Raw genomic sequence first — 24,498 nt, forward strand, 5'->3', positions numbered from 1 at the left:
AGGCCAAGGGAAGACACGATGGCCTTAAGTGAGTCGCAGAGGCCTTACGTGGGCTTGTGTGGTTGGGTTCACCTCTTACGTTTCACCGAACTCTGCGAGAAGACAGGGACCTGCAGCCTCACAGTTGGGCTCCACGGTAAGGTGTGCGGGACAGACCTCAAACTGACCCACGGCATGGAGCGACACCCGCCATCGAGAGGTCTACAAGAGAGCCGCTGCAGCTAGCCCACAGGTCCCAGAAAACTAGATGCCTCTTTATGTAAGTGAGTTTTGGGGAGATTTGTTGCAAAGCATTATCGCAGCAAGAGCTGACTAATACAACGTTCTCCAAATCACTGCCATGTCCACGGCTGCCACCGTGCCTACGTGTAAGGCAACTGTGTCCTCGAACTTTGAGAACTCCTGAATTCTCGGTGCCTCTCCAACACAATGTACGTGGCTAAGGTGTCCCCAGATAACCTCACTAACGTACCACCGAGACCGCCCTAAGCTTTTATTGAACGTAATGCAACGCTCTTTCTATTCGTTCTCTGTTTCTACGTGGGTAAAATGCTTTCCGTCAGTCTAAAAGGATGGAAAATCGGCACAAAACACTCTGTGGATAGTTGTTTTTCACAAAGGAAAATCACAAACGAAACAGGCATTTCGCCGGGTGCAGAGCACTAACGCCCCCTAGTGCCTCTCAATGCCAAGTGGACAGAGGCACTTCATTAAATATCGAATCCCAGCTCTCTCCGCTTGAGAGGGAGAGCAAGCCATTCTCAGGTGGAGGAGGGCTGTTTTCAGCAGCTATCTGCAACGTTCTGTGGACCTGGCCACTGTGTAGCTACAAGGAAACCTTTTGTCTGAGGAACCTAACTAAAGAAACTTGAAAGTGGAGGAAGAGAGAAAGAATGAGACAACACCCTCATCTCGGTGACTCATCCACTTATTCGTTCACTTACCAAATCAAATATCCACTACGCGTAGAGAGTCCTGGGCTGAAAACCCGCACAGAACACGGAGACGTACCCCCATTCGCAGGGAGGTTAGGTACCAGAGAGGGAGACAAGATGTAGATTACCTTACGGCAGTTCCGCACATGTCCTGTTAAAGTGTTTGCAGCTCCAGGGGAGAGAAGGGATCCAGAAATCGCTTGGATTCTCAGTGAAGTCTTCCCAGAGAAGGAGGTGCAAAATAGGCGGACTGGAAGAAACAAAAAAATTAACCTCGTGGGTAGATATGAAACGGAGCAGAGGTTCACAGATACTTAGACCCCGTTCTTTCTTGACACGTCTGGAAAGTGAAACTGAAGCCAAATTACGGAGGGCCTTGAGTGTCAGTCTTCGGAGCTTGGCCGTACGGGGTTGACAGCGGGTGCCACGGACGGCTCGGACGAGGGCAAGGGCATAACCCAAGAGCCCTGGGAGGTGTAGGAGAGGTCGCAGCGAGGGAGATAGAAAGGCATGCGATTCTCCGAAGCAGTCACCGTAACCCAGGTGTAAACTCATAAACGGTAGACGCCGAGTAAGGGCGACACAGATGGCAGGGAGGAGTACGAGGGACACTAGAAAGGAAAACGCTCAGGGCTTCACCAGGGATCGGGTGCATTCCTTTCTCCCTCTAACAGAGGTTATCAGTAACCGGGCTAGTCGCTGGGAATCAAGAGTAAGCCAAACAGGCGTGATCTCTTCTTCCTCACGGACCACCACGGGGTAAACTTACCTACCTGAAACTGGATGGGAAAGGCGATGACGGCCATAAGCGAGAGGTGCGTGGTGTCACGTGAGCTACGGTAGGGGGACGTGATGAGCTGAGTAGGTAAGGGGACGCTTTCTTGACCAAGTGACACCTGAGAAGAGATGAGAAGGGTGAGGCGGCATCGGTCAGCTGCAAACTAAACAGAGGGACACTGCCTGCAGAGCGGCAGCACGGGCAATGCGCCGTTGTAAGTATGCAGGCCTGAGAGGAGGCCACTGTGGGCAGGATGACTGAGAATGGAAGGAAGGAGCTGCAAGACGAGGCCGCAGAGATCACGCTCCACCCTGCCCAGGCGATGCCCTGCCCTGCGGACTAGCACACCCAGAGAGAGAGTACCGGTGCACAGCCAGCTGAGAAGCCTGCTCGAGGATGCAAGGCAAGGCTGCTTCTTTCACCAAGAAAGTCTTGCCTGGTAAACTAAACGGCGTATCGATGGAGCGGACACGTGATTTTACATTCTGAAGCAGGCGCCCCGCCTTACGGAACGGCGACAGTTCTCAGGGGGGCCGGGCAGGAGCCGCTCCGCGCGTCTGTCCCAGGGACCCACCCGCCTGCGGGACCTCCGGCCGCCTCGCAGGAAGCTACGACGCCCAGTCCCGTGGCTACCTGTGCAGCGAGGTGTATTCCGCGGACGCGTGCCACACACACTTCAAGTGGGAGGGCGGCCTGAGTGGCAAGGCGAGAGGCCGGCCTGCCGCGCGTACCAAGAAGGCGCTCTTCGGCCTGGGCCTAGGTGCTTGCGCCGCCCCCCTGGGCCTACCGGGCTCTGAGGGCCCTGCCCTGGACCCCCTGCCCCCCTGCCCTTGGTTCAGTCACAGCAGAGGTGGCCACACCCACACCCTCTGTGACCTCGGCGTTCCACCCTCCTGCAGCCCCGCCCGCCCCCCCTCCGCCGGTTGCCCTGGGCTACGGAAGCTGCCTCCTGGGGCCAGGGGGTTCCCAGGAGGCCAAGGGAAGACACGATGGCCTTAAGTGAGTCGCAGAGGCCTTACGTGGGCTTGTGTGGTTGGGTTCACCTCTTACGTTTCACCGAACTCTGCGAGAAGACAGGGACCTGCAGCCTCACAGTTGGGCTCCACGGTAAGGTGTGCGGGACAGACCTCAAACTGACCCACGGCATGGAGCGACACCCGCCATCGAGAGGTCTACAAGAGAGCCGCTGCAGCTAGCCCACAGGTCCCAGAAAACTAGATGCCTCTTTATGTAAGTGAGTTTTGGGGAGATTTGTTGCAAAGCATTATCGCAGCAAGAGCTGACTAATACAATGTTCTCCAAATCACTGCCATGTCCACGGCTGCCACCGTGCCTACGTGTAAGGCAACTGTGTCCTCGAACTTTGAGAACTCCTGAATTCTCGGTGCCTCTCCAACACAATGTACGTGGCTAAGGTGTCCCCAGATAACCTCACTAACGTACCACCGAGACCGCCCTAAGCTTTTATTGAACGTAATGCAACGCTCTTTCTATTCGTTCTCTGTTTCTACGTGGGTAAAATGCTTTCCGTCAGTCTAAAAGGATGGAAAATCGGCACAAAACACTCTGTGGATAGTTGTTTTTCACAAAGGAAAATCACAAACGAAACAGGCATTTCGCCGGGTGCAGAGCACTAACGCCCCCTAGTGCCTGTCAATGCCAATTGGACAGAGGCACTTCATTAAATATCGAATCCCAGCTCTCTCCGCTTGAGAGGGAGAGCAAGCCATTCTCAGGTGGAGGAGGGCTGTTTTCAGCAGCTATCTGCAACGTTCTGTGGACCTGGCCACTGTGTAGCTACAAGGAAACCTTTTGTCTGAGGAACCTAACTAAAGAAACTTGAAAGTGGAGGAAGAGAGAAAGAATGAGACAACACCCTCATCTCGGTGACTCATCCACTTATTCGTTCACTTACCAAATCAAATATCCACTACGCGTAGAGAGTCCTGGGCTGAAAACCCGCACAGAACACGGAGACGTACCCCCATTCGCAGGGAGGTTAGGTACCAGAGAGGGAGACAAGATGTAGATTACCTTACGGCAGTTCCGCACATGTCCTGTTAAAGTGTTTGCAGCTCCAGGGGAGAGAAGGGATCCAGAAATCGCTTGGATTCTCAGTGAAGTCTTCCCAGAGAAGGAGGTGCAAAATAGGCGGACTGGAAGAAACAAAAAAATTAACCTTGTGGGTAGATATGAAACGGAGCAGAGGTTCACAGTTACTTAGACCCCGTTCTTTCTTGAAACGTCTGGAAAGTGAAACTGAAGCCAAATTACGGAGGGCCTTGAGTGTCAGTCTTCGGAGCTGGGCCGTACGGGGTTGACAGCGGGTGCCACGGACGGCTCGGACGAGGGCAAGGGCATAACCCAAGAGCCCTGGGAGGTGTAGGAGAGGTCGCAGCGAGGGAGATAGAAAGGCATGCGATTCTCCGAAGCAGTCACCGTAACCCAGGTGTAAACTCATAAACGGTAGACGCCGAGTAAGGGCGACACAGATGGCAGGGAGGAGTACGAGGGACACTAGAAAGGAAAACGCTCAGGGCTTCACCAGGGATCGGGTGCATTCCTTTCTCCCTCTAACAGAGGTTATCAGTAACCGGGCTAGTCGCTGGGAATCAAGAGTAAGCCAAAGAGGCGTGATCTCTTCTTCCTCACGGACCACCACGGGGTAAACTTACCTACCTGAAACTGGATGGGAAAGGCGATGACGGCCATAAGCGAGAGGTGCGTGGTGTCACGTGAGCTACGGTAGGGGGACGTGATGAGCTGAGTAGGTAAGGGGACGCTTTCTTGACCAAGTGACACCTGAGAAGAGATGAGAAGGGTGAGGCGGCATCGGTCAGCTGCAAACTAAACAGAGGGACACTGCCTGCAGAGGGGCAGCACGGGCCATGCGCCGTTGTAAGTATGCAGGCCTGAGAGGAGGCCACTATGGGCAGGATGACTGAGAATGGAAGGAAGGAGCTGCAAGACGAGGCCGCAGAGATCACGCTCCACCCTGCCCAGGCGATGCCCTGCCCTGCGGACTAGCACACCCAGAGAGAGAGTACCGGTGCACAGCCAGCTGAGAAGCCTGCTCGAGAATGCAAGGCAAGGCTGCTTCTTTCACCAAGAAAGTCTTGCCTGGTAAACTAAACGGCGTATCGATGGAGCGGACACGTGATTTTACATTCTGAAGCAGGCGCCCCGCCTTACGGAACGGCGACGGTTCTCAGGGGGGCCGGGCAGGAGCCGCTCCGCGCGTCTGTCCCAGGGACCCACCCGCCTGCGGGACCTCCGGCCGCCTCGCAGGAAGCTACGACTCCCAGTCCCGTGGCTACCTGTGCAGCGAGGTGTATTCCGCGGACGCGTGCCACACACACTTCAAGTGGGAGGGCGGCCTGAGTGGCAAGGCGAGAGGCCGGCCTGCCGCGCGTACCAAGAAGGCGCTCTTCGGCCTGGGCCTAGGTGCTTGCGCCGCCCCCCTGGGCCTACCGGGCTCTGAGGGCCCTGCCCTGGACCCCCTGCCCCCCTGCCCTTGGTTCAGTCACAGCAGAGGTGGCCACACCCACACCCTCTGTGACCTCGGCGTTCCACCCTCCTGCAGCCCCGCCCGCCCCCCCCTCCGCCGGTTGCCCTGGGCTACGGAAGCTGCCTCCTGGGGCCAGGGGGTTCCCAGGAGGCCAAGGGAAGACACGATGGCCTTAAATGAGTCGCAGAGGCCTTACGTGGGCTTGTGTGGTTGGGTTCACCTCTTACGTTTCACCGAACTCTGCGAGAAGACAGGGACCTGCAGCCTCACAGTTGGGCTCCACGGTAAGGTGTGCGGGACAGACCTCAAACTGACCCACGGCATGGAGCGACACCCGCCATCGAGAGGTCTACAAGAGAGCCGCTGCAGCTAGCCCACAGGTCCCAGAAAACTAGATGCCTCTTTATGTAAGTGAGTTTTGGGGAGATTTGTTGCAAAGCATTATCGCAGCAAGAGCTGACTAATACAACGTTCTCCAAATCACTGCCATGTCCACGGCTGCCACCGTGCCTACGTGTAAGGCAACTGTGTCCTCGAACTTTGAGAACTCCTGAATTCTCGGTGCCTCTCCAACACAATGTACGTGGCTAAGGTGTCCCCAGATAACTTCACTAACGTACCAGCGAGACCGCCCTATGCTTTTATTGAACGTAATGCAACGCTCTTTCTATTCGTTCTCTGTTTCTACGTGGGTAAAATGCTTTCCGTCAGTCTAAAAGGATGGAAAATCGGCACAAAACACTCTGTGGATAGTTGTTTTTCACAAAGGAAAATCACAAACGAAACAGGCATTTCGCCGGGTGCAGAGCACTAACGCCCCCTAGTGCCTCTCAATGCCAAGTGGACAGAGGCACTTCATTAAATATCGAATCCCAGCTCTCTCAGCTTGAGAGGGAGAGCAAGCCATTCTCAGGTGGAGGAGGGCTGTTTTCAGCAGCTATCTGCAACGTTCTGTGGACCTGGCCACTGTGTAGCTACAAAGAAACCTTTTGTCTGAGGAAACTAACTAAAGAAAGTTGAAAGTGGAGGAAGAGAGAAAGAATGAGACAACACCCTCATCTCGGTGACTCATCCACTTATTCGTTCACTTACCAAATCAAATATCCACTACGCGTAGAGAGTCCTGGGCTGAAAACCCGCACAGAACACGGAGACGTACCCCCATTCGCAGGGAGGTTAGGTACCAGAGAGGGAGACAAGATGTAGATTACCTTACGGCAGTTCCGCACATGTCCTGTTAAAGTGTTTGCAGCTCCAGGGGAGAGAAGGGATCCAGAAATCGCTTGGATTCTCAGTGAAGTCTTCCCAGAGAAGGAGGTGCAAAATACGCGGACTGGAAGAAACAAAAAAATTAACCTCGTGGGTAGATATGAAACGGAGCAGAGGTGCACAGATACTTAGACCCCGTTCTTTCTTGAAACGTCTGGAAAGTGAAACTGAAGCCAAATTACGGAGGGCCTTGAGTGTCAGTCTTCGGAGCTTGGCCGTACGGGGTTGACAGCGGGTGCCACGGACGGCTCGGACGAGGGCAAGGGCATAACCCAAGAGCCCTGGGAGGTGTAGGAGATGTCGCAGCGAGGGAGATAGAAAGGCATGCGATTCTCCGAAGCAGTCACCGTAACCCAGGTGTAAACTCATAAACGGTAGACGCCGAGTAAGGGCGACACAGATGGCAGGGAGGAGTACGAGGGACACTAGAAAGGAAAACGCTCAGGGCTTCACCAGGGATCGGGTGCATTCCTTTCTCCCTCTAACAGAGGTTATCAGTAACTGGGCTAGTCGCTGGGAATCAAGAGTAAGCCAAACAGGCGTGATCTCTTCTTCCTCACGGACCACCACGGGGTAAACTTACCTACCTGAAACTGGATGGGAAAGGCGATGACGGCCATAAGCGAGAGGTGCGTGGTGTCACGTGAGCTACGGTAGGGGGACGTGATGAGCTGAGTAGGTAAGGGGACGCTTTCTTGACCAAGTGACACCTGAGAAGAGATGAGAAGGGTGAGGTGGCATCGGTCAGCTGCAAACTAAACAGAGGGACACTGCCTGCAGAGGGGCAGCACGGGCAATGCGCCGTTGTAAGTATGCAGGCCTGAGAGGAGGCCACTGTGGGCAGGATGACTGAGAATGGAAGGAAGGAGCTGCAAGACGAGGCCGCAGAGATCACGCTCCACCCTGCCCAGGCGATGCCCTGCCCTGCGGACTAGCACACCCAGAGAGAGAGTACCGGTGCACAGCCAGCTGAGAAGCCTGCTCGAGGATGCAAGGCAAGGCTGCTTCTTTCACCAAGAAAGTCTTGCCTGGTAAACTAAACGGCGTATCGATGGAGCGGACACGTGATTTTACATTCTGAAGCAGGCGCCCCGCCTTACGGAACGGCGACGGTTCTCAGGGGGGCCGGGCAGGAGCCGCTCCGCGCGTCTGTCCCAGGGACCCACCCGCCTGCGGGACCTCCGGCCGCCTCGCAGGAAGCTACGACGCCCAGCCCCGTGGCTACCTGTGCAGCGAGGTGTACTCCGCGGACGCGTGCCACACACACTTCAAGTGGGAGGGCGGCCTGAGTGGCAAGGCGAGAGGCCGGCCTGCCGCGCGTACCAAGAAGGCGCTCTTCGGCCTGGGCCTAGGTGCTTGCGCCGCCCCCCTGGGCCTACCGGGCTCTGAGGGCCCTGCCCTGGACCCCCTGCCCCCCTGCCCTTGGTTCAGTCACAGCAGAGGTGGCCACACCCACACCCTCTGTGACCTCGGCGTTCCACCCTCCTGCAGCCCCGCCCGCCCCCCCTCCGCCGGTTGCCCTGGGCTACGGAAGCTGCCTCCTGGGGCCAGGGGGTTCCCAGGAGGCCAAGGGAAGACACGATGGCCTTAAGTGAGTCGCAGAGGCCTTACGTGGGCTTGTGTGGTTGGGTTCACCTCTTACGTTTCACCGAACTCTGCGAGAAGACAGGGACCTGCAGCCTCACAGTTGGGCTCCACGGTAAGGTGTGCGGGACAGACCTCAAACTGACCCACGGCATGGAGCGACACCCGCCATCGAGAGGTCTACAAGAGAGCCGCTGCAGCTAGCCCACAGGTCCCAGAAAACTAGATGCCTCTTTATGTAAGTGAGTTTTGGGGAGATTTGTTGCAAAGCATTATCGCAGCAAGAGCTGACTAATACAACGTTCTCCAAATCACTGCCATGTCCACGGCTGCCACCGTGCCTACGTGTAAGGCAACTGTGTCCTCGAACTTTGAGAACTCCTGAATTCTCGGTGCCTCTCCAACACAATGTACGTGGCTAAGGTGTCCCCAGATAACCTCACTAACGTACCAGCGAGACCGCCCTAAGCTTTTATTGAACGTAATGCAACGCTCTTTCTATTCGTTCTCTGTTTCTACGTGGGTAAAATGCTTTCCGTCAGTCTAAAAGGATGGAAAATCGGCACAAAACACTCTGTGGATAGTTGTTTTTCACAAAGGAAAATCACAAACGAAACAGGCATTTCGCCGGGTGCAGAGCACTAACGCCCCCTAGTGCCTCTCAATGCCAAGTGGACAGAGGCACTTCATTAAATATCGAATCCCAGCTCTCTCCGCTTGAGAGGGAGAGCAAGCCATTCTCAGGTGGAGGAGGGCTGTTTTCAGCAGCTATCTGCAACGTTCTGTGGACCTGGCCACTGTGTAGCTACAAAGAAACCTTTTGTCTGAGGAAACTAACTAAAGAAACTTGAAAGTGGAGGAAGAGAGAAAGAATGAGACAACACCCTCATCTCGGTGACTCATCCACTTATTCGTTCACTTACCAAATCAAATATCCACTACGCGTAGAGAGTCCTGGGCTGAAAACCCGCACAGAACACGGAGATGTACCCCCATTCGCAGGGAGGTTAGGTACCAGAGAGGGAGACAAGATGTAGATTACCTTACGGCAGTTCCGCACATGTCCTGTTAAAGTGTTTGCAGCTTCAGGGGAGAGAAGGGATCCAGAAATCGCTTGGATTCTCAGTGAAGTCTTCCCAGAGAAGGAGGTGCAAAATACGCGGACTGGAAGAAACAAAAAAATTAACCTCGTGGGTAGATATGAAACGGAGCAGAGGTTCACAGATACTTAGACCCCGTTCTTTCTTGACACGTCTGGAAAGTGAAACTGAAGCCAAATTACGGAGGGCCTTGAGTGTCAGTCTTCGGAGCTTGGCCGTACGGGGTTGACAGCGGGTGCCACGGACGGCTCGGACGAGGGCAAGGGCATAACCCAAGAGCCCTGGGAGGTGTAGGAGAGGTCGCAGCGAGGGAGATAGAAAGGCATGCGATTCTCCGAAGCAGTCACCGTAACCCAGGTGTAAACTCATAAACGGTAGACGCCGAGTAAGGGCGACACAGATGGCAGGGAGGAGTACGAGGGACACTAGAAAGGAAAACGCTCAGGGCTTCACCAGGGATCGGGTGCATTCCTTTCTCCCTCTAACAGAGGTTATCAGTAACCGGGCTAGTCGCTGGGAATCAAGAGTAAGCCAAACAGGCGTGATCTCTTCTTCCTCACGGACCACGGGGTAAACTTACCTACCTGAAACTGGATGGGAAAGGCGATGACGGCCATAAGCGAGAGGTGCGTGGTGTCACGTGAGCTACGGTAGGGGGACGTGATGAGCTGAGTAGGTAAGGGGACGCTTTCTTGACCAAGTGACACCTGAGAAGAGATGAGAAGGGTGAGGCGGCATCGGTCAGCTGCAAACTAAACAGAGGGACACTGCCTGCAGAGGGGCAGCATGGGCCATGCGCCGTTGTAAGTATGCAGGCCTGAGAGGAGGCCACTATGGGCAGGATGACTGAGAATGGAAGGAAGGAGCTGCAAGACGAGGCCGCAGAGATCACGCTCCACCCTGCCCAGGCGATGCCCTGCCCTGCGGACTAGCACACCCAGAGAGAGAGTACCGGTGCACAGCCAGCTGAGAAGCCTGCTCGAGAATGCAAGGCAAGGCTGCTTCTTTCACCAAGAAAGTCTTGCCTGGTAAACTAAACGGCGTATCGATGGAGCGGACACGTGATTTTACATTCTGAAGCAGGCGCCCCGCCTTACGGAACGGCGACGGTTCTCAGGGGGGCCGGGCAGGAGCCGCTCCGCGCGTCTGTCCCAGGGACCCACCCGCCTGCGGGACCTCCGGCCGCCTCGCAGGAAGCTACGACGCCCAGTCCCGTGGCTACCTGTGCAGCGAGGTGTACTCCGTGGACGCGTGCCACACACACTTCAAGTGGGAGGGCGGCCTGAGTGGCAAGGCGAGAGGCCGGCCTGCCGCGCGTACCAAGAAGGCGCTCTTCGGCCTGGGCCTAGGTGCTTGCGCCGCCCCCCTGGGCCTACCGGGCTCTGAGGGCCCTGCCCTGGACCCCCTGCCCCCCTGCCCTTGGTTCAGTCACAGCAGAGGTGGCCACACCCACACCCTCTGTGACCTCGGCGTTCCACCCTCCTGCAGCCCCGCCCGCCCCCCCTCCGCCGGTTGCCCTGGGCTACGGAAGCTGCATCCTGGGGCCAGGGGGTTCCCAGGAGGCCAAGGGAAGACACGATGGCCTTAAATGAGTCGCAGAGGCCTTACGTGGGCTTGTGTGGTTGGGTTCACCTCTTACGTTTCACCGAACTCTGCGAGAAGACAGGGACCTGCAGCCTCACAGTTGGGCTCCACGGTAAGGTGTGCGGGACAGACCTCAAACTGACCCACGGCATGGAGCGACACCCGCCATCGAGAGGTCTACAAGAGAGCCGCTGCAGCTAGCCCACAGGTCCCAGAAAACTAGATGCCTCTTTATGTAAGTGAGTTTTGGGGAGATTTGTTGCAAAGCATTATCGCAGCAAGAGCTGACTAATACAACGTTCTCCAAATCACTGCCATGTCCACGGCTGCCACCGTGCCTACGTGTAAGGCAACTGTGTCCTCGAACTTTGAGAACTCCTGAATTCTCGGTGCCTCTCCAACACAATGTACGTGGCTAAGGTGTCCCCAGATAACTTCACTAACGTACCAGCGAGACCGCCCTATGCTTTTATTGAACGTAATGCAACGCTCTTTCTATTCGTTCTCTGTTTCTACGTGGGTAAAATGCTTTCCGTCCGTCTAAAAGGATGGAAAATCGGCACAAAACACTCTGTGGATAGTTGTTTTTCACAAAGGAAAATCACAAACGAAACAGGCATTTCGCCGGGTGCAGAGCACTAACGCCCCCTAGTGCCTCTCAATGCCAAGTGGACAGAGGCACTTCATTAAATATCGAATCCCAGCTCTCTCAGCTTGAGAGGGAGAGCAAGCCATTCTCAGGTGGAGGAGGGCTGTTTTCAGCAGCTATCTGCAACGTTCTGTGGACCTGGCCACTGTGTAGCTACAAAGAAACCTTTTGTCTGAGGAAACTAACTAAAGAAACTTGAAAGTGGAGGAAGAGAGAAAGAATGAGACAACACCCTCATCTCGGTGACTCATCCACTTATTCGTTCACTTACCAAATCAAATATCCACTACGCGTAGAGAGTCCTGGGCTGAAAACCCGCACAGAACACGGAGACGTACCCCCATTCGCAGGGAGGTTAGGTACCAGAGAGGGAGACAAGATGTAGATTACCTTACGGCAGTTCCGCACATGTCCTGTTAAAGTGTTTGCAGCTCCAGGGGAGAGAAGGGATCCAGAAATCGCTTGGATTCTCAGTGAAGTCTTCCCAGAGAAGGAGGTGCAAAATACGCGGACTGGAAGAAACAAAAAAATTAACCTCGTGGGTAGATATGAAACGGAGCAGAGGTGCACAGATACTTAGACCCCGTTCTTTCTTGAAACGTCTGGAAAGTGAAACTGAAGCCAAATTACGGAGGGCCTTGAGTGTCAGTCTTCGGAGCTTGGCCGTACGGGGTTGACAGCGGGTGCCACGGACGGCTCGGACGAGGGCAAGGGCATAACCCAAGAGCCCTGGGAGGTGTAGGAGAGGTCGCAGCGAGGGAGATAGAAAGGCATGCGATTCTCCGAAGCAGTCACCGTAACCCAGGTGTAAACTCATAAACGGTAGACGCCGAGTAAGGGCGACACAGATGGCAGGGAGGAGTACGAGGGACACTAGAAAGGAAAACGCTCAGGGCTTCACCAGGGATCGGGTGCATTCCTTTCTCCCTCTAACAGAGGTTATCAGTAACCGGGCTAGTCGCTGGGAATCAAGAGTAAGCCAAAGAGGCGTGATCTCTTCTTCCTCACGGACCACGGGGTAAACTTACCTACCTGAAACTGGATGGGAAAGGCGATGACGGCCATAAGCGAGAGGTGCGTGGTGTCACGTGAGCTACGGTAGGGGGACGTGATGAGCTGAGTAGGTAAGGGGACGCTTTCTTGACCAAGTGACACCTGAGAAGAGATGAGAAGGGTGAGGCGGCATCGGTCAGCTGCAAACTAAACAGAGGGACACTGCCTGCAGAGGGGCAGCACGGGCCATGCGCCGTTGTAAGTATGCAGGCCTGAGAGGAGGCCACTGTGGGCAGGATGACTGAGAATGGAAGGAAGGAGCTGCAAGACGAGGCCGCAGAGATCACGCTCCACCCTGCCCAGGCGATGCCCTGCCCTGCGGACTAGCACACCCAGAGAGAGAGTACCGGTGCACAGCCAGCTGAGAAGCCTGCTCGAGGATGCAAGGCAAGGCTGCTTCTTTCACCAAGAAAGTCTTGCCTGGTAAACTAAACGGCGTATCGATGGAGCGGACACGTGATTTTACATTCTGAAGCAGGCGCCCCGCCTTACGGAACGGCGACGGTTCTCAGGGGGGCCGGGCAGGAGCCGCTCCGCGCGTCTGTCCCAGGGACCCACCCGCCTGCGGGACCTCCGGCCGCCTCGCAGGAAGCTACGACGCCCAGCCCCGTGGCTACCTGTGCAGCGAGGTGTACTCCGCGGACGCGTGCCACACACACTTCAAGTGGGAGGGCGGTCTGAGTGGCAAGGCGAGAGGCCGGCCTGCCGCGCGTACCAAGAAGGCGCTCTTCGGCCTGGGCCTAGGTGCTTGCGCCGCTCCCCTGGGCCTACCGGGCTCTGAGGGCCCTGCCCTGGACCCCCTGCCCTCCTGCCCTTGGTTCAGTCACAGCAGAGGTGGCCACACCCACACCCTCTGTGACCTCGGCGTTCCACCCTCCTGCAGCCCCGCCCGCCCCCCCTCCGCCGGTTGCCCTGGGCTACGGAAGCTGCATCCTGGGGCCAGGGGGTTCCCAGGAGGCCAAGGGAAGACACGATGGCCTTAAGTGAGTCGCAGAGGCCTTACGTGGGCTTGTGTGGTTGGGTTCACCTCTTACGTTTCACCGAACTCTGCGAGAAGACAGGGACCTGCAGCCTCACAGTTGGGCTCCACGGTAAGGTGTGCGGGACAGACCTCAAACTGACCCACGGCATGGAGCGACACCCGCCATCGAGAGGTCTACAAGAGAGCCGCTGCAGCTAGCCCACAGGTCCCAGAAAACTAGATGCCTCTTTATGTAAGTGAGTTTTGGGGAGATTTGTTGCAAAGCATTATCGCAGCAAGAGCTGACTAATACAACGTTCTCCAAATCACTGCCATGTCCACGGCTGCCACCGTGCCTACGTGTAAGGCAACTGTGTCCTCGAACTTTGAGAACTCCTGAATTCTCGGTGCCTCTCCAACACAATGTACGTGGCTAAGGTGTCCCCAGATAACTTCACTAACGTACCAGCGAGACCGCCCTAAGCTTTTATTGAACGTAATGCAACGCTCTTTCTATTCGTTCTCTGTTTCTACGTGGGTAAAATGCTTTCCGTCCGTCTAAAAGGATGGAAAATCGGCACAAAACACTCTGTGGATAGTTGTTTTTCACAAAGGAAAATCACAAACGAAACAGGCATTTCGCCGGGTGCAGAGCACTAACGCCCCCTAGTGCCTCTCAATGCCAAGTGGACAGAGGCACTTCATTAAATATCGAATCCCAGCTCTCTCCGCTTGAGAGGGAGAGCAAGCCATTCTCAGGTGGAGGAGGGCTGTTTTCAGCAGCTATCTGCAACGTTCTGTGGACCTGGCCACTGTGTAGCTACAAAGAAACCTTTTGTCTGAGGAAACTAACTAAAGAAACTTGAAAGTGGAGGAAGAGAGAAAGAATGAGACAACATCCTCATCTCGGTGACTCATCCACTTATTCGTTCACTTACCAAATCAAATATCCACTACGCGTAGAGAGTCCTGGGCTGAAAACCCGCACAGAACACGGAGACGTACCCCCATTCGCAGGGAGGTTAGGTACCAGAGAGGGAGACAAGATGTAGATTACCTTACGGCAGTTCCGCACATGTCCTGTTAAAGTGTTTGCAGCTCCAGGGGAGAGAAGGGATCCAGAAATCGCTTGGATTCTCAGTGAAGTCTTCCCAGAGAAGGAGGTGCAAAATAGGCGGACTGGAAGAAACAAAAAAATTAACCTCGTGGGTAGATATGAAACGGAGCAGAGGTTCACAGATACTTAGACCCCGTTCTTTCTTGACACGTCTGGAAAGTGAAACTGAAGCCAAATTACGGAGGGCCTTGAGTGTCAGTCTTCGGAGCTTGGCCGTACGGGGTTGACAGCGGGTGCCACGGACGGCTCGGACGAGGGCAAGGGCATAACCCAAGAGCCCTGGGAGGTGGAGAGGTCGCAGCGAGGGAGATAGAAAGGCATGCGATTCTCCGAAGCAGTCACCGTAACCCAGGTGTAAACTCATAAACGGTAGACGCCGAGTAAGGGCGACACAGATGGCAGGGAGGAGTACGAGGGACACTAGAAAGGAAAACGCTCAGGGCTTCACCAGGGATCGGGTGCATTCCTTTCTCCCTCTAACAGAGGTTATCAGTAACCGGGCTAGTCGCTGGGAATCAAGAGTAAGCCAAACAGGCGTGATCTCTTCTTCCTCACGGACCACCACGGGGTAAACTTACCTACCTGAAACTGGATGGGAAAGGCGATGACGGCCATAAGCGAGAGGTGCGTGGTGTCACGTGAGCTACGGTAGGGGGACGTGATGAGCTGAGTAGGTAAGGGGACGCTTTCTTGACCAAGTGACACCTGAGAAGAGATGAGAAGGGTGAGGCGGCATCGGTCAGCTGCAAACTAAACAGAGGGACACTGCCTGCAGAGGGGCAGCACGGGCAATGCGCCGTTGTAAGTATGCAGGCCTGAGAGGAGGCCACTGTGGGCAGGATGACTGAGAATGGAAGGAAGGAGCTGCAAGACGAGGCCGCAGAGATCACGCTCCACCCTGCCCAGGCGATGCCCTGCCCTGCGGACTAGCACACCCAGAGAGAGAGTACCGGTGCACAGCCAGCTGAGAAGCCTGCTCGAGGATGCAAGGCAAGGCTGCTTCTTTCACCAAGAAAGTCTTGCCTGGTAAACTAAACGGCGTATCGATAGAGCGGACACGTGATTTTACATTCTGAAGCAGGCGCCCCGCCTTACGGAACGGCGACGGTTCTCAGGGGGGCCGGGCAGGAGCCGCTCCGCGCGTCTGTCCCAGGGACCCACCCGCCTGCGGGACCTCCGGCCGCCTCGCAGGAAGCTACGACGCCCAGTCCCGTGGCTACCTGTGCAGCGAGGTGTATTCCGCGGACGCGTGCCACACACACTTCAAGTGGGAGGGCGGCCTGAGTGGCAAGGCGAGAGGCCGGCCTGCCGCGCGTACCAAGAAGGCGCTCTTCGGCCTGGGCCTAGGTGCTTGCGCCGCCCCCCTGGGCCTACCGGGCTCTGAGGGCCCTGCCCTGGACCCCCTGCCCCCCTGCCCTTGGTTCAGTCACAGCAGAGGTGGCCACACCCACACCCTCTGTGACCTCGGCGTTCCACCCTCCTGCAGCCCCGCCCGCCCCCCCTCCGCCGGTTGCCCTGGGCTACGGAAGCTGCATCCTGGGGCCAGGGGGTTCCCAGGAGGCCAAGGGAAGACACGATGGCCTTAAATGAGTCGCAGAGGCCTTACGTGGGCTTGTGTGGTTGGGTTCACCTCTTACGTTTCACCGAACTCTGCGAGAAGACAGGGACCTGCAGCCTCACAGTTGGGCTCCACGGTAAGGTGTGCGGGACAGACCTCAAACTGACCCACGGCATGGAGCGACACCCGCCATCGAGAGGTCTACAAGAGAGCCGCTGCAGCTAGCCCACAGGTCCCAGAAAACTAGATGCCTCTTTATGTAAGTGAGTTTTGGGGAGATTTGTTGCAAAGCATTATCGCAGCAAGAGCTGACTAATACAACGTTCTCCAAATCACTGCCATGTCCACGGCTGCCACCGTGCCTACGTGTAAGGCAACTGTGTCCTCGAACTTTGAGAACTCCTGAATTCTCGGTGCCTCTCCAACACAATGTACGTGGCTAAGGTGTCCCCAGATAACTTCACTAACGTACCAGCGAGACCGCCCTAAGCTTTTATTGAACGTAATGCAACGCTCTTTCTATTCGTTCTCTGTTTCTACGTGGGTAAAATGCTTTCCGTCCGTCTAAAAGGATGGAAAATCGGCACAAAACACTCTGTGGATAGTTGTTTTTCACAAAGGAAAATCACAAACGAAACAGGCATTTCGCCGGGTGCAGAGCACTAACGCCCCCTAGTGCCTCTCAATGCCAAGTGGACAGAGGCACTTCATTAAATATCGAATCCCAGCTCTCTCAGCTTGAGAGGGAGAGCAAGCCATTCTCAGGTGGAGGAGGGCTGTTTTCAGCAGCTATCTGCAACGTTCTGTGGACCTGGCCACTGTGTAGCTACAAAGAAACCTTTTGTCTGAGGAAACTAACTAAAGAAACTTGAAAGTGGAGGAAGAGAGAAAGAATGAGACAACACCCTCATCTCGGTGACTCATCCACTTATTCGTTCACTTACCAAATCAAATATCCACTACGCGTAGAGAGTCCTGGGCTGAAAACCCGCACAGAACACGGAGACGTACCCCCATTCGCAGGGAGGTTAGGTACCAGAGAGGGAGACAAGATGTAGATTACCTTACGGCAGTTCCGCACATGTCCTGTTAAAGTGTTTGCAGCTCCAGGGGAGAGAAGGGATCCAGAAATCGCTTGGATTCTCAGTGAAGTCTTCCCAGAGAAGGAGGTGCAAAATACGCGGACTGGAAGAAACAAAAAAATTAACCTCGTGGGTAGATATGAAACGGAGCAGAGGTGCACAGATACTTAGACCCCGTTCTTTCTTGAAACGTCTGGAAAGTGAAACTGAAGCCAAATTACGGAGGGCCTTGAGTGTCAGTCTTCGGAGCTTGGCCGTACGGGGTTGACAGCGGGTGCCACGGACGGCTCGGACGAGGGCAAGGGCATAACCCAAGAGCCCTGGGAGGTGTAGGAGAGGTCGCAGCGAGGGAGATAGAAAGGCATGCGATTCTCCGAAGCAGTCACCGTAACCCAGGTGTAAACTCATAAACGGTAGACGCCGAGTAAGGGCGACACAGATGGCAGGGAGGAGTACGAGGGACACTAGAAAGGAAAACGCTCAGGGCTTCACCAGGGATCGGGTGCATTCCTTTCTCCCTCTAACAGAGGTTATCAGTAACCGGGCTAGTCGCTGGGAATCAAGAGTAAGCCAAAGAGGCGTGATCTCTTCTTCCTCACGGACCACGGGGTAAACTTACCTACCTGAAACTGGATGGGAAAGGCGATGACGGCCATAAGCGAGAGGTGCGTGGTGTCACGTGAGCTACGGTAGGGGGACGTGATGAGCTGAGTAGGTAAGGGGACGCTTTCTTGACCAAGTGACACCTGAGAAGAGATGAGAAGGGTGAGGCGGCATCGGTCAGCTGCAAACTAAACAGAGGGACACTGCCTGCAGAGGGGCAGCACGGGCAATGCGCCGTTGTAAGTATGCAGGCCTGAGAGGAGGCCACTGTGGGCAGGATGACTGAGAATGGAAGGAAGGAGCTGCAAGACGAGGCCGCAGAGATCACGCTCCACCCTGCCCAGGCGATGCCCTGCCCTGCGGACTAGCACACCCAGAGAGAGAGTACCGGTGCACAGCCAGCTGAGAAGCCTGCTCGAGGATGCAAGGCAAGGCTGCTTCTTTCACCAAGAAAGTCTTGCCTGGTAAACTAAACGGCGTATCGATAGAGCAGACACGTGATTTTACATTCTGAAGCAGGCGCCCCGCCTTACGGAACGGCGACGGTTCTCAGGGGGGCCGGGCAGGAGCCGCTCCGCGCGTCTGTCCCAGGGACCCACCCGCCTGCGGGACCTCCGGCCGCCTCGCAGGAAGCTACGACGCCCAGTCCCGTGGCTACCTGTGCAGCGAGGTGTATTCCGCGGACGCGTGCCACACACACTTCAAGTGGGAGGGCGGCCTGAGTGGCAAGGCGAGAGGCCGGCCTGCCGCGCGTACCAAGAAGGCGCTCTTCGGCCTGGGCCTAGGTGCTTGCGCCGCCCCCCTGGGCCTACCGGGCTCTGAGGGCCCTGCCCTGGACCCCCTGCACCCCTGCCCTTGGTTCAGTCACAGCAGAGATGGCCACACCCACACCCTCTGTGACCTCGGCGTTCCACCCTCCTGCAGCCCCGCCCGCCCCCTCTCCGCCGGTTGCCCTGGGCTACGGAAGCTCCATCCTGGGGCCAGGGGGTTCCCAGGAGGCCAAGGGAAGACACGATGGCCTTAAGTGAGTCGCAGAGGCCTTACGTGGGCTTGTGTGGTTGGGTTCACCTCTTACGTTTCACCGAACTCTGCGAGAAGACAGGGACCTGCAGCCTCACAGTTGGGCTCCACGGTAAGGTGTGCGGGACAGACCTCAAACTGACCCACGGCATGGAGCGACACCCGCCATCGAGAGGTCTACAAGAGAGCCGCTGCAGCTAGCCCACAGGTCCCAGAAAACTAGATGCCTCTTTATGTAAGTGAGTTTTGGGGAGATTTGTTGCAAAGCATTATCGCAGCAAGAGCTGACTAATACAACGTTCTCCAAATCACTGCCATGTCCACGGCTGCCACCGTGCCTACGTGTAAGGCAACTGTGTCCTCGAACTTTGAGAACTCCTGAATTCTCGGTGCCTCTCCAACACAATGTACGTGGCTAAGGTGTCCCCAGATAACCTCACTAACGTACCACCGAGACCGCCCTAAGCTTTTATTGAACGTAACGCAACGCTCTTTCTATTCGTTCTCTGTTTCTACGTGGGTAAAATGCTTTCCGTCAGTCGAAAAGGATGGAAAATCGGCACAAAACACTCTGTGGATAGTTGTTTTTCACAAAGGAAAATCACAAACGAAACAGGCATTTCGCCGGGTGCAGAGCACTAACGCCCCCTAGTGCCTCTCAATGCCAAGTGGACAGAGGCACTTCATTAAATATCGAATCCCAGCTCTCTCCGCTTGAGAGGAAGAGCAAGCCATTCTCAGGTGGAGGAGGGCTGTTTTCAGCAGCTATCTGCAACGTTCTGTGGACCTGGCCACTGTGTAGCTACAAGGAAACCTTTTGTCTGAGGAACCTAACTAAAGAAACTTGAAAGTGGAGGAAGAGAGAAAGAATGAGACAACACCCTCATCTCGGTGACTCATCCACTTATTCGTTCACTTACCAAATCAAATATCCACTACGCGTAGAGAGTCCTGGGCTGAAAACCCGCACAGAACACGGAGACGTACCCCCATTCGCAGGGAGGTTAGGTACCAGAGAGGGAGACAAGATGTAGATTACCTTACGGCAGTTCCGCACATGTCCTGTTAAAGTGTTTGCAGCTCCAGGGGAGAGAAGGGATCCAGAAATCGCTTGGATTCTCAGTGAAGTCTTCCCAGAGAAGGAGGTGCAAAATAGGCGGACTGGAAGAAACAAAAAAATTAACCTCGTGGGTAGATGTGAAACGGAGCAGAGGTGCACAGATACTTAGACCCCGTTCTTTCTTGACACGTCTGGAAAGTGAAACTGAAGCCAAATTACGGAGGGCCTTGAGTGTCAGTCTTCGGAGCTTGGCCGTACGGGGTTGACAGCGGGTGCCACGGACGGCTCGGACGAGGGCAAGGGCATAACCCAAGAGCCCTGGGAGGTGTAGGAGAGGTCGCAGCGAGGGAGATAGAAAGGCATGCGATTCTCCGAAGCAGTCACCGTAACCCAGGTGTAAACTCATAAACGGTAGACGCCGAGTAAGGGCGACACAGATGGCAGGGAGGAGTACGAGGGACACTAGAAAGGAAAACGCTCAGGGCTTCACCAGGGATCGGGTGCATTCCTTTCTCCCTCTAACAGAGGTTATCAGTAACCGGGCTAGTCGCTGGGAATCAAGAGTAAGCCAAACAGGCGTGATCTCTTCTTCCTCACGGACCACCACGGGGTAAACTTACCTACCTGAAACTGGATGGGAAAGGCGATGACGGCCATAAGCGAGAGGTGCGTGGTGTCACGTGAGCTACGGTAGGGGGACGTGATGAGCTGAGTAGGTAAGGGGACGCTTTCTTGACCAAGTGACACCTGAGAAGAGATGAGAAGGGTGAGGCGGCATCGGTCAGCTGCAAACTAAACAGAGGGACACTGCCTGCAGAGGGGCAGCACGGGCCATGCGCCGTTGTAAGTATGCAGGCCTGAGAGGAGGCCACTGTGGGCAGGATGACTGAGAATGGAAGGAAGGAGCTGCAAGACGAGGCCGCAGAGATCACGCTCCACCCTGCCCAGGCGATGCCCTGCCCTGCGGACTAGCACACCCAGAGAGAGAGTACCGGTGCACAGCCAGCTGAGAAGCCTGCTCGAGGATGCAAGGCAAGGCTGCTTCTTTCACCAAGAAAGTCTTGCCTGGTAAACTAAACGGCGTATCGATGGAGCGGACACGTGATTTTACATTCTGAAGCAGGCGCCCCGCCTTACGGAACGGCGACGGTTCTCAGGGGGGCCGGGCAGGAGCCGCTCCGCGCGTCTGTCCCAGGGACCCACCCGCCTGCGGGACCTCCGGCCGCCTTGCAGGAAGCTACGACGCCCAGCCCCGTGGCTACCTGTGCAGCGAGGTGTACTCCGCGGACGCGTGCCACACACACTTCAAGTGGGAGGGCGGCCTGAGTGGCAAGGCGAGAGGCCGGCCTGCCGCGCGTACCAAGAAGGCGCTCTTCGGCCTGGGCCTAGGTGCTTGCGCCGCCCCCCTGGGCCTACCGGGCTCTGAGGGCCCTGCCCTGGACCCCCTGCACCCCTGCCCTTGGTTCAGTCACAGCAGAGGTGGCCACACCCACACCCTCTGTGACCTCGGCGTTCCACCCTCCTGCAGCCCCGCCCGCCCCCTCTCCGCCGGTTGCCCTGGGCTACGGAAGCTCCATCCTGGGGCCAGGGGGTTCCCAGGAGGCCAAGGGAAGACACGATGGCCTTAAGTGAGTCGCAGAGGCCTTACGTGGGCTTGTGTGGTTGGGTTCACCTCTTACGTTTCACCGAACTCTGCGAGAAGACAGGGACCTGCAGCCTCACAGTTGGGCTCCACGGTAAGGTGTGCGGGACAGACCTCAAACTGACCCACGGCATGGAGCGACACCCGCCATCGAGAGGTCTACAAGAGAGCCGCTGCAGCTAGCCCACAGGTCCCAGAAAACTAGATGCCTCTTTATGTAAGTGAGTTTTGGGGAGATTTGTTGCAAAGCATTATCGCAGCAAGAGCTGACTAATACAACGTTCTCCAAATCACTGCCATGTCCACGGCTGCCACCGTGCCTACGTGTAAGGCAACTGTGTCCTCGAACTTTGAGAACTCCTGAATTCTCGGTGCCTCTCCAACACAATGTACGTGGCTAAGGTGTCCCCAGATAACCTCACTAACGTACCACCGAGACCGCCCTAAGCTTTTATTGAACGTAACGCAACGCTCTTTCTATTCGTTCTCTGTTTCTACGTGGGTAAAATGCTTTCCGTCAGTCGAAAAGGATGGAAAATCGGCACAAAACACTCTGTGGATAGTTGTTTTTCACAAAGGAAAATCACAAACGAAACAGGCATTTCGCCGGGTGCAGAGCACTAACGCCCCCTAGTGCCTCTCAATGCCAAGTGGACAGAGGCACTTCATTAAATATCGAATCCCAGCTCTCTCCGCTTGAGAGGGAGAGCAAGCCATTCTCAGGTGGAGGAGGGCTGTTTTCAGCAGCTATCTGCAACGTTCTGTGGACCTGGCCACTGTGTAGCTACAAGGAAACCTTTTGTCTGAGGAACCTAACTAAAGAAACTTGAAAGTGGAGGAAGAGAGAAAGAATGAGACAACACCCTCATCTCGGTGACTCATCCACTTATTCGTTCACTTACCAAATCAAATATCCACTACGCGTAGAGAGTCCTGGGCTGAAAACCCGCACAGAACACGGAGACGTACCCCCATTCGCAGGGAGGTTAGGTACCAGAGAGGGAGACAAGATGTAGATTACCTTACGGCAGTTCCGCACATGTCCTGTTAAAGTGTTTGCAGCTCCAGGGGAGAGAAGGGATCCAGAAATCGCTTGGATTCTCAGTGAAGTCTTCCCAGAGAAGGAGGTGCAAAATAGGCGGACTGGAAGAAACAAAAAAATTAACCTCGTGGGTAGATGTGAAACGGAGCAGAGGTGCACAGATACTTAGACCCCGTTCTTTCTTGACACGTCTGGAAAGTGAAACTGAAGCCAAATTACGGAGGGCCTTGAGTGTCAGTCTTCGGAGCTTGGCCGTACGGGGTTGACAGCGGGTGCCACGGACGGCTCGGACGAGGGCAAGGGCATAACCCAAGAGCCCTGGGAGGTGTAGGAGAGGTCGCAGCGAGGGAGATAGAAAGGCATGCGATTCTCCGAAGCAGTCACCGTAACCCAGGTGTAAACTCATAAACGGTAGACGCCGAGTAAGGGCGACACAGATGGCAGGGAGGAGTACGAGGGACACTAGAAAGGAAAACGCTCAGGGCTTCACCAGGGATCGGGTGCATTCCTTTCTCCCTCTAACAGAGGTTATCAGTAACCGGGCTAGTCGCTGGGAATCAAGAGTAAGCCAAAGAGGCGTGATCTCTTCTTCCTCACGGACCACCACGGGGTAAACTTACCTACCTGAAACTGGATGGGAAAGGCGATGACGGCCATAAGCGAGAGGTGCGTGGTGTCACGTGAGCTACGGTAGGGGGACGTGATGAGCTGAGTAGGTAAGGGGACGCTTTCTTGACCAAGTGACACCTGAGAAGAGATGAGAAGGGTGAGGCGGCATCGGTCAGCTGCAAACTAAACAGAGGGACACTGCCTGCAGAGGGGCAGCACGGGCAATGCGCCGTTGTAAGTATGCAGGCCTGAGAGGAGGCCACTGTGGGCAGGATGACTGAGAATGGAAGGAAGGAGCTGCAAGACGAGGCGGCAGAGATCACGCTCCACCCTGCCCAGGCGATGCCCTGCCCTGCGGACTAGCACACCCAGAGAGAGAGTACCGGTGCACAGCCAGCTGAGAAGCCTGCTCGAGGATGCAAGGCAAGGCTGCTTCTTTCACCAAGAAAGTCTTGCCTGGTAAACTAAACGGCGTATCGATGGAGCGGACACGTGATTTTACATTCTGAAGCAGGCGCCCCGCCTTACGGAACGGCGACGGTTCTCAGGGGGGCCGGGCAGGAGCCGCTCCGCGCGTCTGTCCCAGGGACCCACCCGCCTGCGGGACCTCCGGCCGCCTCGCAGGAAGCTACGACGCCCAGCCCCGTGGCTACCTGTGCAGCGAGGTGTACTCCGCGGACGCGTGCCACACACACTTCAAGTGGGAGGGCGGCCTGAGTGGCAAGGCGAGAGGCCGGCCTGCCGCGCGTACCAAGAAGGCGCTCTTCGGCCTGGGCCTAGGTGCTTGCGCCGCCCCCCTGGGCCTACCGGGCTCTGAGGGCCCTGCCCTGGACCCCCTGCCCTCCTGCCCTTGGTTCAGTCACAGCAGAGGTGGCCACACCCACACCCTCTGTGACCTCGGCGTTCCACCCTCCTGCAGCCCCGCCCGCCCCCCCTCCGCCGGTTGCCCTGGGCTACGGAAGCTGCATCCTGGGGCCAGGGGTTTCCCAGGAGGCCAAGGGAAGACACGATGGCCTTAAGTGAGTCGCAGAGGCCTTACGTGGGCTTGTGTGGTTGGGTTCACCTCTTACGTTTCACCGAACTCTGCGAGAAGACAGGGACCTGCAGCCTCACAGTTGGGCTCCACGGTAAGGTGTGCGGGACAGACCTCAAACTGACCCACGGCATGGAGCGACACCCGCCATCGAGAGGTCTACAAGAGAGCCGCTGCAGCTAGCCCACAGGTCCCAGAAAACTAGATGCCTCTTTATGTAAGTGAGTTTTGGGGAGATTTGTTGCAAAGCATTATCGCAGCAAGAGCTGACTAATACAACGTTCTCCAAATCACTGCCATGTCCACGGCTG

The sequence above is a fragment of the Stenella coeruleoalba genome (assembly GCF_951394435.1).
Source record: "Stenella coeruleoalba genome assembly, chromosome: 1".
Taxonomy (NCBI): domain Eukaryota; kingdom Metazoa; phylum Chordata; class Mammalia; order Artiodactyla; family Delphinidae; genus Stenella; species Stenella coeruleoalba.